Source organism: Staurois parvus, unplaced genomic scaffold (assembly GCF_062004578.1).
Source record: "Staurois parvus isolate SC_StPar_1 unplaced genomic scaffold, SC_StPar_1.0 ptg000023l, whole genome shotgun sequence".
Classification (NCBI taxonomy): domain Eukaryota; kingdom Metazoa; phylum Chordata; class Amphibia; order Anura; family Ranidae; genus Staurois; species Staurois parvus.
In genome coordinates this window covers 2,173,134-2,186,280 of record NW_028317819.1, presented here as the reverse complement: position 1 = coordinate 2,186,280, position 13,147 = coordinate 2,173,134, and positions in this window count along the sequence as shown.

The window sequence follows — 13,147 nt, the reverse complement described above, 5'->3', positions numbered from 1 at the left end:
AGTCTTCTGCATGCTCATTGGGGCCCAAATGGTATGAAATTGGATCAAGGTGTAGATAATAGTTCCTCAAAATGGTAACACCAAAATAAAAAGGGTTTAACACTTTTCCTTTTTTTGCTGATGGTAAATTAGTGCAGGGTCCCCTTTAAAGCACTAGATAAAAGGTAGACTTAAAATGGTGGCGGGTAACAATTGGCATAAGTGTCTATGGACAAAGGACAGCTCTTTCTCTGAATGTCAAAGGCCTACTATCAACAATAGTAGGAATCCCACTCTGCTGAAAAAGGGAACTTGTTGTCTTAGTTGACATGACTGTATACCGGCCTGCAACTGTGTGTCCTGCAGTCAGCTTGGGTAATGAGACTGTAATGCAGATGTATCCGACAGCAGCAACTGGGGGAACTAGGCCACAACCTGAGCAACTATATGTAATGTTGACAAGTATGTGCAAGTAGATAGCTGAAATGACGAAATTGTCAGTGTTCTCTTAGTTAGTGGATACTTGGGACTCTCACCCGATCAGTGTGGTCAGGCAGATGATAGCGATCTGGCTTCTCCGGCAGATGAGGGCCCAACACAGACTCTCTAGGTTCGATCTGGTGTCCTGCCTGGTCTCCTGCTAACAGATAGTTTTGCTGGGCAGCGTGGCAGGACGGGCGATCAATAGGTTTTTTCCGCTTCTTCTCCCTCTCTAACTCTGGCTCCACGACCTAGTTCAGCTCTTCAGCCGTCAGCACACTTCCTCCCTCCTCAGCCTCTACCCTCACTCTCCTGGCCAGTCTCCTTGGCTTTGATATTTATATGCCTCTGGCACATGCTACCTCCCCTGGGAAAAGCAGTCCCTGGGCATCCTGCCCACCATTCAACTCCTACTGTTCAGCATACAGGTTCCAGAGAGCTGTTCTGCCAAATGTGAATGACCCTGAATGGCAGACCACAGCCATCTAATGTCCATTTTAAAGTACTGCATCTAACACCATTTCAATGGCTTTCATGTATAAATAGGGGTAGTGCTGTGCTACGTATAAGGAGGTGGTGGTGAAATCTTATGGGGTGCTCTGCACTGGGCTGTATATACTGTACTTCTGATCCTTGCACTATACACCTGACCCCTGAACACTGTGTGTTATTCACTCCCGACTCCTACATTACATACACCTGACCCATGCACTATTTACACTACACGCACCTGATGTCTGTACTTTGTACCTTTCATACTTCTGACTCCTGCATTTTGTACATTACATACTCCTGAAACCTGCACTCTGTACATGGGCACACATTTTATGTTCTTCCCACGGTGAACACAATTTTGTTACACCCACATTTCGCTACATGATTATTTACCTCTGGGTGTTCAGGGGATGCCACACAATTTCTAATGGTGACCCTGTGTTAGAGAGATTTCCCCTCGTTGTCTGTCCAGGCTGGGGACAACTTTTTTTTACTAGTGTGGCACCCTCCTAGGAAAAGGGTGACTGTGTTCATGTGCCTAGCTGCGGGGCAATCCACTGGGGAAGAACCTGGGCAAATTTCCTGCAGCTCCTATGGGCGAAAACACTACACTAGACAGGAAGTGAAATAATCTTTCCAACAGAGACAAGACTATAGTAAAACCTGACAGGATTTCTAGTACTTGCCCCATTATTTAAAACTAAAAAAATAACAAGTTTTAGCTATGGGTACCCTTTAAATTTACTGTGGGTTACAGTACGGATGGCTGTATCTACAGGTTCAATACAATACTGTGTATTACATCAGACACTACGCATGATGTCTACTACTGTGCCAATCTGTGACCAGGGGCGGACTGACAACTCATGGGGCCCCCGGGCAATAGGGGATCATGGGGCCCCTGTGTCCTTGCCCAAACTCAAAAAAGCCTATGAAAAAGGTACCAGGGGCATCTCATGGGGCCCCCTACTGACCCCGGGCCCTCAGGCAGTGCCCGAGTTTCCAAATGGTCAGTCCGCCCCTGTCTGTGACTATGCATAGCAGTTCTGTTAGTGTGTAAGTAGACAAAACATTCTTTTTCATTTTGAGAAGAGTTTGAACCCATGTCTGTGTTTTGATGTCTGTCTCACTGCTGGGAAGATTAACCCATTAGATGCAAGTACAAAGAGCATGATCCTTGTATAGTTGCCCAAACGTTGGGTGTTTCTCTCTCAAGGGGGTGGAGGGGCCAAAAATGTATAGGCTCTAGTGACTGGAACTTCCACTTTTATTCCTACCTATCTATCCATTCAGTTGTATCTGACCCTTGGCAATTGTATGGACTGTCACTTTTCCATGAAATCTCTTAGCAATTATTTTACAGTGTAGGTTGCCAGGTCTATCCCCAACCCCTACCATGCAGGAGATCTTGCATGGCCAGGGATGAAACTAGGACAATTTAGACAGGAGCCAATTAACCTACCAGCATGTCTGTGGAGTATGGGAGGAAACCCACACAAACACAGGGAGAAGATGCAAACTCCATGCAGGAGATGCCATGGTTGGGAATCGAACCCATGACCCAAATACTGCAAGGCAGAAGTGCTAACCACTAAGCCACTGTGCCACCGATTCCTACCTATATACAAAGCTATTATTAAATGAAGTATACATAGTCATACTTCTAGTGTGCAATTTTCACCGATAAATGAAGGTATATCTAAACCCAAGAACATGCTTAAAGTGATTTTGGCCCTAATAGTGCAGTTGCAACAACACAGATGAGTACTGTTCATGGTACTTTTTTATCTAAACAGTTACATTTTCAGGAGAAGCTTTCAGGTATACCCCCTACAATTCCATTAAATGTTAATATATTATTGTAGCTTACCTGACCTTAGATGTGGTGGCTGCATCAGTTTCTTTTTTAAGCTAAGCACAATTTCTGCAAGTACAGAAAATATCTGTTGCTCTTTCCAGAAATGCTGTGTCCTTGTCTATTCTAGAAAATTAAAATAATATCTCAAATTATGTTATTTGCCTTTCAAACTATCTTCTGTAAATTATATATATTCCTCCCCACCATGGAGAAGAAAAGAGTAAGATGTATTTGCAGTCCTCGTAAGAAGACTACACTAGGATGACAACAATGCTCATCCATAGATACAGAGGAGTGAGTTAAAGTACCGTATATACTCGAGTATAAGCCGACCCGAATATAAGCCGAGGTACCTAATTTTACCACAAAAAACTGGGAAAAACTATTGACTCGAGCATAAGCCGAGGGGGGAGGAATAGTGCCCCATCGTTGGTGTCAGTGGGGGGAGGAATAGTGCCCCATCGTTGGTGTCAGTGGGGGGAGGAATAGTGCCCCATCGTTGGTGACCCCTGCTCCAGCCTGGGCTTGCTCGCTCCCTCCCTCTCCCATGGTACACACTTACCGGTCAGATGTCTTCCTTCTCCGGCCGCTCTCCTCCTCTTCACTCGCTCGATCTTCGCGGTGCCGCTCGGCTCCTCCTCTCCAAGCTCCACCTCCTCGCCGGTGATTGGGCGCCTGTGTGCCTCTCCTAAGCTACAGTTCCGGCGGCCAATCACCGGCGAGGATTGATCCCGGGGGTGTGTCCAGATGACAGGGACGGCATGTCATCTGCACACGTTGACTCGAGTATAAGCCGAGGGGGCCGTTTTCAGCACAAAAAATGTGCTGAAAAACTCGGCTTATACTCGAGTATATACGGTAGCTACTCTAGGATAGGAATAATGTAACTTGCAGACTCACCAAGTGAAAATAAATGGAAAAAGCTTAAAAAAGAAAACAAATGTGGCCACAACATCTAAGGACTGGTATGCTTCAAAATTAAAAACTTTTGTTTTTGGGTTTACATACTACAAGATATGCTATAATGTTTTCTGATTACTTGCTGGTGCTGATAAGATACGACGCTGACTTTAAAATATACATTGTTATTGTGCAGTACAGACACATCAATATTACATGCAGTTCATGCAGTAGGGAGTGCTCATATACAGTTATGATCAAAAATATTGACACCCCTGCATTTCCATCAGATAATGTACCATTTTGCCCAGAAAATTATTGCAATTACATATGTTTAGGCATTCTCATGTTTATTTCTTTCTTTTCGTATTGGTATGACATAAAAAAGTGGAAAAACAAAAATCCAAATCTGGCACATTCCATGCAAAACCCCAAAACTGGACTGGACAAAATTATTGGCATCTTCTAAAAACCGTACAAAATGACTGAATTCCAAGTTTGTGATGCTCCTGAAATTTGTAATTAAACTCACCTGTATCAATTAACAGGTGTTGACAATATAGAAATCAGATGAAAGAAAAGTAAAACGAGTGCTGGATGAGGTAGTGAAAGTGATACAAGCCACTGGCATAAAAGGCAAAACCTCAAAAGCCTCCTGATAAAATAGCTAAAACATAAAATATGCAGCGCTAAACCAAATATAAACAACTAAAATGTATATCAAATAAAAAATGCATATTATGCACATGAACAATAAAGGAATTGGTGGGGAAACCAATGGTTGAACTTATGCTAAGGTGTCATAAAAACAAAGCATAGTGCGTTTAGTGAAAATGGTGCCAAAGTCAATACATCAGTGAATTTTTCAAGGTGACATGAGAAATCCGTGACATCTGTGGTATAGAATGTGACTGTTGATTGCACTAACAAGATAGCGCAAAGGATAGCGCATCTGGTTAGTGCAATCAACAGCCACATAATATCTCAAACCTTGGCCATTGTAGAATGGCGATATAGGTTATATATACTTTTTATGCCCCAGATGGATGTTGTTTTTCTCTTAAAGTCTTAAAGTTTTTGTTGTAAAGGTCATTAAGACTAATTTTTTTTTACGGGTGTGGAATCCACTTATAGGGAAGCAGGTTTTGCTTTGATGTTAAGTGACTATACTTTAAATCTTCTTACAGGCATTGCTCACAATCAACTGCTTGTGGCTGCTAAGTACAGTATTCATGTGATATTATAAACAATATACAGGGTAACTCTTGTTAGAACAAGATACGAATTATACTTTATCTTTGTTGAAAATTGATGTTGATATTTAAAGAAATGCAGAGCTGGAAAGTGTGGTTTTCAGGCCACATCCTCCTCTGCTTACTTTGCTTTTTATAAGACTGATGTCAGCAGTACCAACGAGTGTATCATTTATCAAATCAAATCAAGTGTAATGGTCAATAAGTGAATTGTTTATGTTTGCTTAAATATATACATGCAGAGTTTTGTAGATAATTATACAATTCATGAAACATACAATTCTGAGTTACAGATCTCCAAGCAAATATTAAACAAATCAAAGTTTGTGAAGTTTGTTAATTCAGAGTTACATAGCTGCCGAATTTAATTGGTTATCAGCTTTAGACTGAACTACAAAAATCTGATTTGTGGTGCTCAGTTGAAATGGTAAAGGTCAAAGACTGTTAGTTTCCTTGTCGCTATGTTGACCACGTGGGGTCAAATATGGTACCCCAAACATTCCTTGTTCTAGGCTATTCACTGTTGGACTGATTTTCGAAAAGATTTGATCAGCTAGGATGATGGCAAATGTGGGGATTCCTCATTTCCATCCATTTTCCATGGCAAGTATTTGATATCTGACAGCCTTGGAAGTCATAGATGACCTAAGCTGATTATCTACAGAAAGGATCATAAAAACATTTTCTCCGCTGGTATCTGACCAGTGTATGCAACCTTAAAGACTTGATTACTCCTGACAGCGATTAGGTCACATGTGAGTATCATCTCAGGTCTATGACATGCTGGAGGCGTTGTTTTTCATCCATTCAATCCTAGAATAGCTCAGCAAATCGTTTACATGACAAAAAGAATGGGGTGGGGCTGTTTAGAGAGGCAGAGATGCGTAAACCTGCTCATCTACTAGGATTGTGTATGTGCAAGGCAGAGAAGCGGGCGCACCTGTTACACAGCATTGTGAAATTGCTGGAACAAACACTCCATTTATTTCCCTCCAGATTCTACTTAACCTCTTCTTTTCCCAGGAGACCACAACTGTCACGACTATACCAAAATAATATAATTTATGCCCAATTAAATTAATTTTGACCCTTTTTTTAAAATTATTCAAACATTTTCAAAAAGATGTAAAGTCATGATTTGCAGCTCGTAATTTACTACCAATTATTGTAGAAGACAATTGAGTTAGACATTCTTTAGGCCAGTGGTCCATTTTAAAGGGGCTCTCCACTTGGAAAAATAAAAAAATACACGCCTTTTGTGGTACAATTGTTTGTGAAATTGTATCTCACATAAAACTATCAGTAGTAGAAATAGTGCCTCATCATTGGTATCAATGGGAGAAATCGTGCCACCATCATTGGTATCAATGGGAGAAATAGTGCCCCATCATTGGTATCAACGGGAGACATAGTGCCCCATTGTTAGTATCAATGGGAGAAATAGTGCCCCATCATTGGTATCAACGGGAGAAATAGTGCCCCATCATTGGTATCAACGGAAGAAATAGTGCCCCATCATTGGTATCAATGGGAGAAATAGTGCCCCAGCGTTAGTATCAATGGGAGGAATAGTACCCCATCATTGGTATCAGTGGGAGAAATAGTTCCCCATTGATAGTATCAATGGGAAAAGTAGTTCCCCATCATTGGCATCAATGGGAGAAATAGTGCCCCATCATTGGTATCAATGGGATGAAAAGTGCTCCATCATTAGTATCAATGAGAGAAATAGTGCCCCATCATTAGTATCAATGGGAGGAATAGTGCCCCATCATTAGTATCAATGAGATAAATAGTGCCCCATAATTAGTATCAATGGGAGGAATAGTGCTCCATCATTAGTATCAATGAAAGGAAAAGTGCCCCGTTGTTGGTTTCAATAGGATGAATAGTGATCCATCATCGGTGTCAAAAAGAAGAATAGCTCCCCATTTTCGATGTCAGTGGGAGAAACTATGCCACAGTGTTGCTTGCAATGGGAGGAATAATACCTCAAGGGCAGGATAAAAGCAAGCAAAGGGCTGCATCTGGCCCCCAGGCTGCAGTTTGGAGACCACTGATCCAGAGCAATTGGTGCTGATAATTAAAAAGTTCTCTTTGTGAACAAAAGTGCACTACTGTAGTAACTGTAGCACTACCCTCATAAGGGCTGCTGGATTTGATGTGGGTCCCCCTAAGCTTTTCACGGCCAAGCAACTCGTATTTTCCACACTTGTACCTTCAAAATCAGTAAAACAGTCCTTGAACTGTTTTTTAGTTGTTTTTATTAAGGGGTTAACAACGTGGATGGGGTCTAGGGGTATATGGGATGCCCATGGAACTGCAGAACTTGAGGACGAACTTCTTAGCAACTATGTAACAAAATGTGGACTGGCAAAAATACTGGCAAAAATATAGCACTGTTCCTTTTTGGTGTACCTCCTCAGACCCCGGATGAATCCTCCTCTTCACCCAGCTGTGCTGAGGGTATCCCTGAGCAATTAAGCAGTCCTAGATGAGGATTAGTTGGGTATTGGACATAACCACACTCCCCCCTTATCTGACCCAGGCGGTGTAGGAGTACTCACACTGTCCTGTCCTGTTAGCATGGTGTTGGGTATAGTTGGGTATTGCACATAACCACACTCCCCCCTTATCTGACCCAGGCGGTGTAGGAGTACTCACACTGTCCTGTCCTATTAGCATGGTGGGTTGGTAACTGCTTTCAGACCTTTCATTACTTTCACACCTTTCACTGAGCTGGCTCCTTCCCTGCTGCTCAGGATGTCCTTCCTAGGAGACTTTGGACAGTGGAGATCCTCCTGTCCAACAACTAGCCTGTAGGTAGGCTCTCCTCCCTGGGGCCCCCTCACAGGTGCCACACTCCAGCTTTCTCAAAATCCATTTTCCATCCGACTCCCCTCTCTCCCCAGGCTCTGTCATATTTGAGGGTTGCCCTGGTCACCGCACCTAACCTCCTGCCAAGGGATTGGCCAAGGTTCCTCAGACACGTAGATCTGTGCCTCCTCCCCTCCTCCACCCCTGTTCCAGAAAGTTCTCTAATTTCTGTAAAGTTGGGAGGACTCCAGAAGCCCTGACCTGTAGAACCTCCCAGCTTGTCAAGAGGTGAACTCCTACCACACTCTGAGGCTGACTCATTCCAGGTTGCTACTCAGCCACTATCTAACAAAAAATTATTTTTACTAACCTGGAGGGTTTTACGTCACACAAACTAATCTAGTAGATGAGGTGAAGCTATATCTTTTGATATGTTTGCATAGGAAAAAAAGGGAGCAGAAAACTATAATGCATGGATGTCAGGAGTGTGCAAGGCACAGAGAGCAGGAGTGTGTAATTCCTAGAATGTAGGGGGCAGGAGTGTGCAACACACAAAGAGCAGAGTTCAGGAGTGTGTAATGCACAGAGTGTGAGGTTCAAAAGTGTGTTTAATTTACAGAGCCCAGGTGGCAGGAGTGCATAACACACAGAGGTCAGGAGTACGTAATGCACAGAGCACATAGGTCAGGAGTGTGTAATGCACAGAGCACAGGGGTCAGGAATGTGTAATGCAGAGAGAATGTGAGGATCAGGATTGTGTAACTCACAAAGTTCAGGGGTCAGGAGTGCATAACACAGAGCACAGAAATCAGGAGTACATAACATACAGAGCACAGGGGTCAGGATTGTTTAACCCCTTGCCTACCAGGCACTTATACCCCCTTCCTTACCAGGCCAATTTTCAGCTTTCAGCGCTGCCGCACTTTGATTGACAATTGCGCCGTCATGCAACATTGTACCCATATGAAATTTTGATCATTTTTTTCTCACAAATAGAGCTTTCTTTTGGTGGTATTTAATCGCCACTGGGCGCTTTACTTTTTGCGCTATAAATTAAAAAAAGTGCAAAAAATTTGAAAAAAAAAAAAAGTTTATTTGTTTCTTTTATAAAATTTTTCAAACAGGTATTTTTTCTTCTTCACTGATTTGCGTTGATGAGGCGGCACTGATGGGCACTGATAGGCGGCACTGATGGGCACTGATAGGCAGCACTAAAGGGCACTGATAGTCAGTACTAATGAGGTGGCACGGATAGGCGGCACTGATAGACAGCACTAATTAGGGGTCACGGATAGGCGGCACTGATATGCAGCACTGATAGGCGGCACTGATAGGTGACACTGATTATGGGTACTGATAGACGGCACTGACTGGCATCACTTCTGGGCACTGACTGGCGGCACTGACTGGCACAACCCCTGGGCACTGACTGGTGGCACTGACTGGCAGCACTGCTGGGCTGCACTGGTGGGCGGCACTGGTGGGCACCACTGGTGGGTGGGCACAGGTGGGTGGCACTGGTGGGCACAGGTGGGTGGCACTGGTGGGCACAGGTGGGTGGGCACAGGTGGGTGGCACTGCTGGCACATGTAGGTGGCACTTCTGGGCACTGGTAGGTGGCACTGCAGAGTGGCACAGGTGGGGGCACAGGTGGGGGCACTGCTGGGCACAGGTGGGGGCACTGCTGGGCATGGGTGGGCGGGGCTAGTGGGCGCACTGCTGGGAGGAACTTGCGGGGGTCACTGCTGGGCACCGATCATCAGGGCACTGATCATCAGTGCCCTGATGATCGGTGCCGATCCCCGCTCTGACAACTGCCGGTTCTCGGCAGTACTTTCCTCACGATCTGACAGCGTGAGGAAAGTGCAGCCGAGAACCGGCACTTGCATTTTCCTGTGATCAGCGTGTCATTGGACACCGCTGATCACGTGGTAAAAGGCCGGTGGGATCGGCCTTTCACCACATCTCGTGATCAGCTGTGTCCGTAGGACACAGCGATCACGGAGATCGCTGGGTGCGCACCCCCTGGGGCGCGCAGGAGAGCGCGTTCTGGGAGGACGTCATATGACGTCCACCCAGAACTAGCCGGCCGCGGTGCAGCCGTCATTCGGCTATGCGCGGTCGGCAAGTGGTTAATGCACAGAATACATGGGGTCTGGAGTGTGTAATGCACAGACCAAAGGGGTCAGAAATGTGAAATGCACAGAGCACAGGGGTCAGTCTAGGTTGACTGGTATACAAACAAACATCCGATGGCTGCACATCCAGTATTATCACCTTTATTTATTCTTATAGAATATTCCAAAAATATGACAGGGATAGAGGACTCCAGCTAATGCGTTTCATGCTCCACTAGTGCTTAGTCATAGCTAAGCATAGTATAACTTTGAAGCAGTTTGGCCATTCAGGGAATTATGGGTAGGGGCTTGCCTGTATGCCAAACAAGCTTCCAGGCAGCACCTCCAGATGGGTAGAAGGGCCAGACGCAGTGAGTGGCAGAGCCAAGAGTGGAGTGGTGTCAGAGCCAGTGAGTGGAAGATCCAGGTAGGAGGTGGTGCCAGAGCCACTGAGTGGCAGAGCGCATCAGGACCTGGGGCACCTAGCAGGAGGTGTGTGCTACAATTTGTTTTGCTGTCTGTGTCCCCATTGGGGAGATATACCTTCTCTAATATTGACGGTTGGGTCTGTGGCATAGGCAGATATGATAAGAGACAGTGGGAAAGAGGCAATAAAAACCGGTCAGGGATTTTGTCTATTTCCTATTTTGGTTACACTTAAACTGTATAACCAAAATGTTTTTTGTTTTATTATATAGAAGAGTATCATGGTGTTCAGAATCACCAAAACACCTTTTATCCAGATTACTTGACATAGATATAGCTTTATGTTGTGCTTTTATGTAAGATGTAAATGTAATAAGCTTCTAAACATCAACATGCAAAATTATTTAAATACTGAAAGCACTTGATATCAAACTTTTTGTTGTGACAGCCTGTGAGCCCACAGAAGTCTGCTAAAGAATGTAGCCTAGGCATACATTGCATTTATTTTTCCATACCATGATTACCTGCATAATACTTGTGCTGATAAGTATTTAATATTAGTTGCAATAAGAATCCTATTAAAATATTTTTGAAACACAGAATATAATCTACCCAGGCCTTGTTCATTGAGTAGTAATTTTTTTTTTCGGTATGTCAATGTTTTTGAAGAACTATTACAATATGATTGGTCGGTTTGTTTCGTGGTTGACATTTCCTGCAAGTTATCTTTCAGAACAGTTTCAGATAGCATATGGTAATGCTTCCTCTACCGTAATATTTAAAATTTTTACCTAACTGGAACTTTTGTAAAAACAAGATAAACAGATAAAACATTACAATTTATGGCTTCAGTTTCTCGCCTTGAGGGCGGTAAATGGAGTTAAAGCCATTATTTGTGTTTAGACCGTGTGACTCTTCTGTCTGGGAGGGACACTATAAGCAACTCTGAGACACATCTGAAACTTTCCTGTCAATCCAGGAAGTGCACACGTGAGCAGTAGAGATGCAGCGACAGGCACTGTGAAGGAAGCCAACTGCAGCAGCACTGAATGCTGAATATTATTTCTCACTGCCGAAGAACAGCCAGTCTGGGGCAAGTTGACAAAGCAAAGAAAGTTTACAAAGAAGGATGTTTCAAATCAACATTCAGGAAACAATCATGTATTCTTGTCATTGAGGAAATTCTACAAGTGTCTTGTTGGTGGAATTATTATTGATGTGTACATGTAAGAAGCACATAACAGGGGATGAGTGGTGAGCTAGCAAGAGGCAGAGATGGAATACATGGGAGTTTCAGGACAAGTACACCAAAGCATCAAAACTCTGTGGCTATCCGGGCAGAGGTTAAGAGACATAATGCCTCAAAAACACACCTTGGACGACTATCGAAGCTGGTGGAAAATGTGGGTGACCAGCATCTGAGATCTAGCCTGATGATGTCTCTGCACAGCCTGCAAGGTAAGATACCTGTTCTGTATATCATGCCAATCAAAACTGGAAGAGCACAGCTATGGAGATGCAGCATGTAACGGGCTGGGAGTTTAGTCTGGCTTTTCCATGCTAATTGCTTTCTATGTTTCTGAGGGGCAGTGGTGTGGGACACAATCCTCATGGTCAATATGTTGGCTCTGAGTAAGTTGAGATTTTGGATCCCTGTTTGAGAAAATGAGGAGCTTCAATAGGACTAATCAGGAGGCCACTGAGTGGTCCTGGGACTTGAGCTTCCCTTTGTGACCAGAAGTAGAAGTAGAATCCTGTGCTCAGGATGAACATCTCGGAAAGTCCTGAACTGAAGAGTACAGGTGTGCAGTGTGCCAACTGTTCTTCTGAAGGCTACCCTTATGACATCCCACCTTACAAGCATGCATTTGATAACAAGTGAGTAATACATTTATGGTGATCATCAATAACATAAAGAGCAAAAGAGAAGGTCTTATTTGCTAGGACTACTCAGGTTTGATCTTACATTTCCTTACCTGCATCGAGGTAATGAAACAAAATATTTGACTGGGAATATGAAGAAGACATCCTCTTACGTAAGTTAGCCCCAATGTCAGACTGAAGCTGGCTGAAAGAAAAAAATGTAACAGGTTCCTCCATTCACACTAAACAGCATGGTTGGACTATTGGGCTATTGTATTCTGACAGCCACTGGCATCAGCTGTCAGAAATGCATTTGATAACAAGTGAGTAATACATTTATGGTGATCATCAATAACATAAAGAGCAAAAGAGAAGGTCTTATTTGCTAGGACTACTCAGGTTTGATCTTACATTTCCTTACCTGCATCGAGGTAATGAAACAAAATATTTGACTGGGAATATGAAGAAGACATCCTCTTACGTAAGTTAGCCCCAATGTCAGACTGAAGCTGGCTGAAAGAAAAAAATGTAACAGGTTCCTCCATTCACACTAAACAGCATGGTTGGACTATTGGGCTATTGTATTCTGACAGCCACTGGCATCAGCTGTCAGAAAACAGTGGCAGTATCTAAACAGATAATTTTCCACTGGATTACAGAGGCAAGAATCAGTGGATTCCTGTGGCTGAAATGACCAGGGCATGCGAGTAGTCAGTTATGTCCATGCTCAGGCATCTGTCTCTAACTACAGGAAACTGCTTTCTGTGCAGCTACATGTGAATAGCAGTGGCTATTGTCAGCCTGTCATTAGTTTATATGAGCTGAGTGGCAGCTGATTCTCGCTGCTGGAATCCACTTGCTGCATATAAACAGCCGTGTGAAGGAGGCTTTAAAATGGAATTTCAGGCACCACCTAACTAATCTTTAAACTGTCACCTCCCCTTCCTAATGCCTATTCT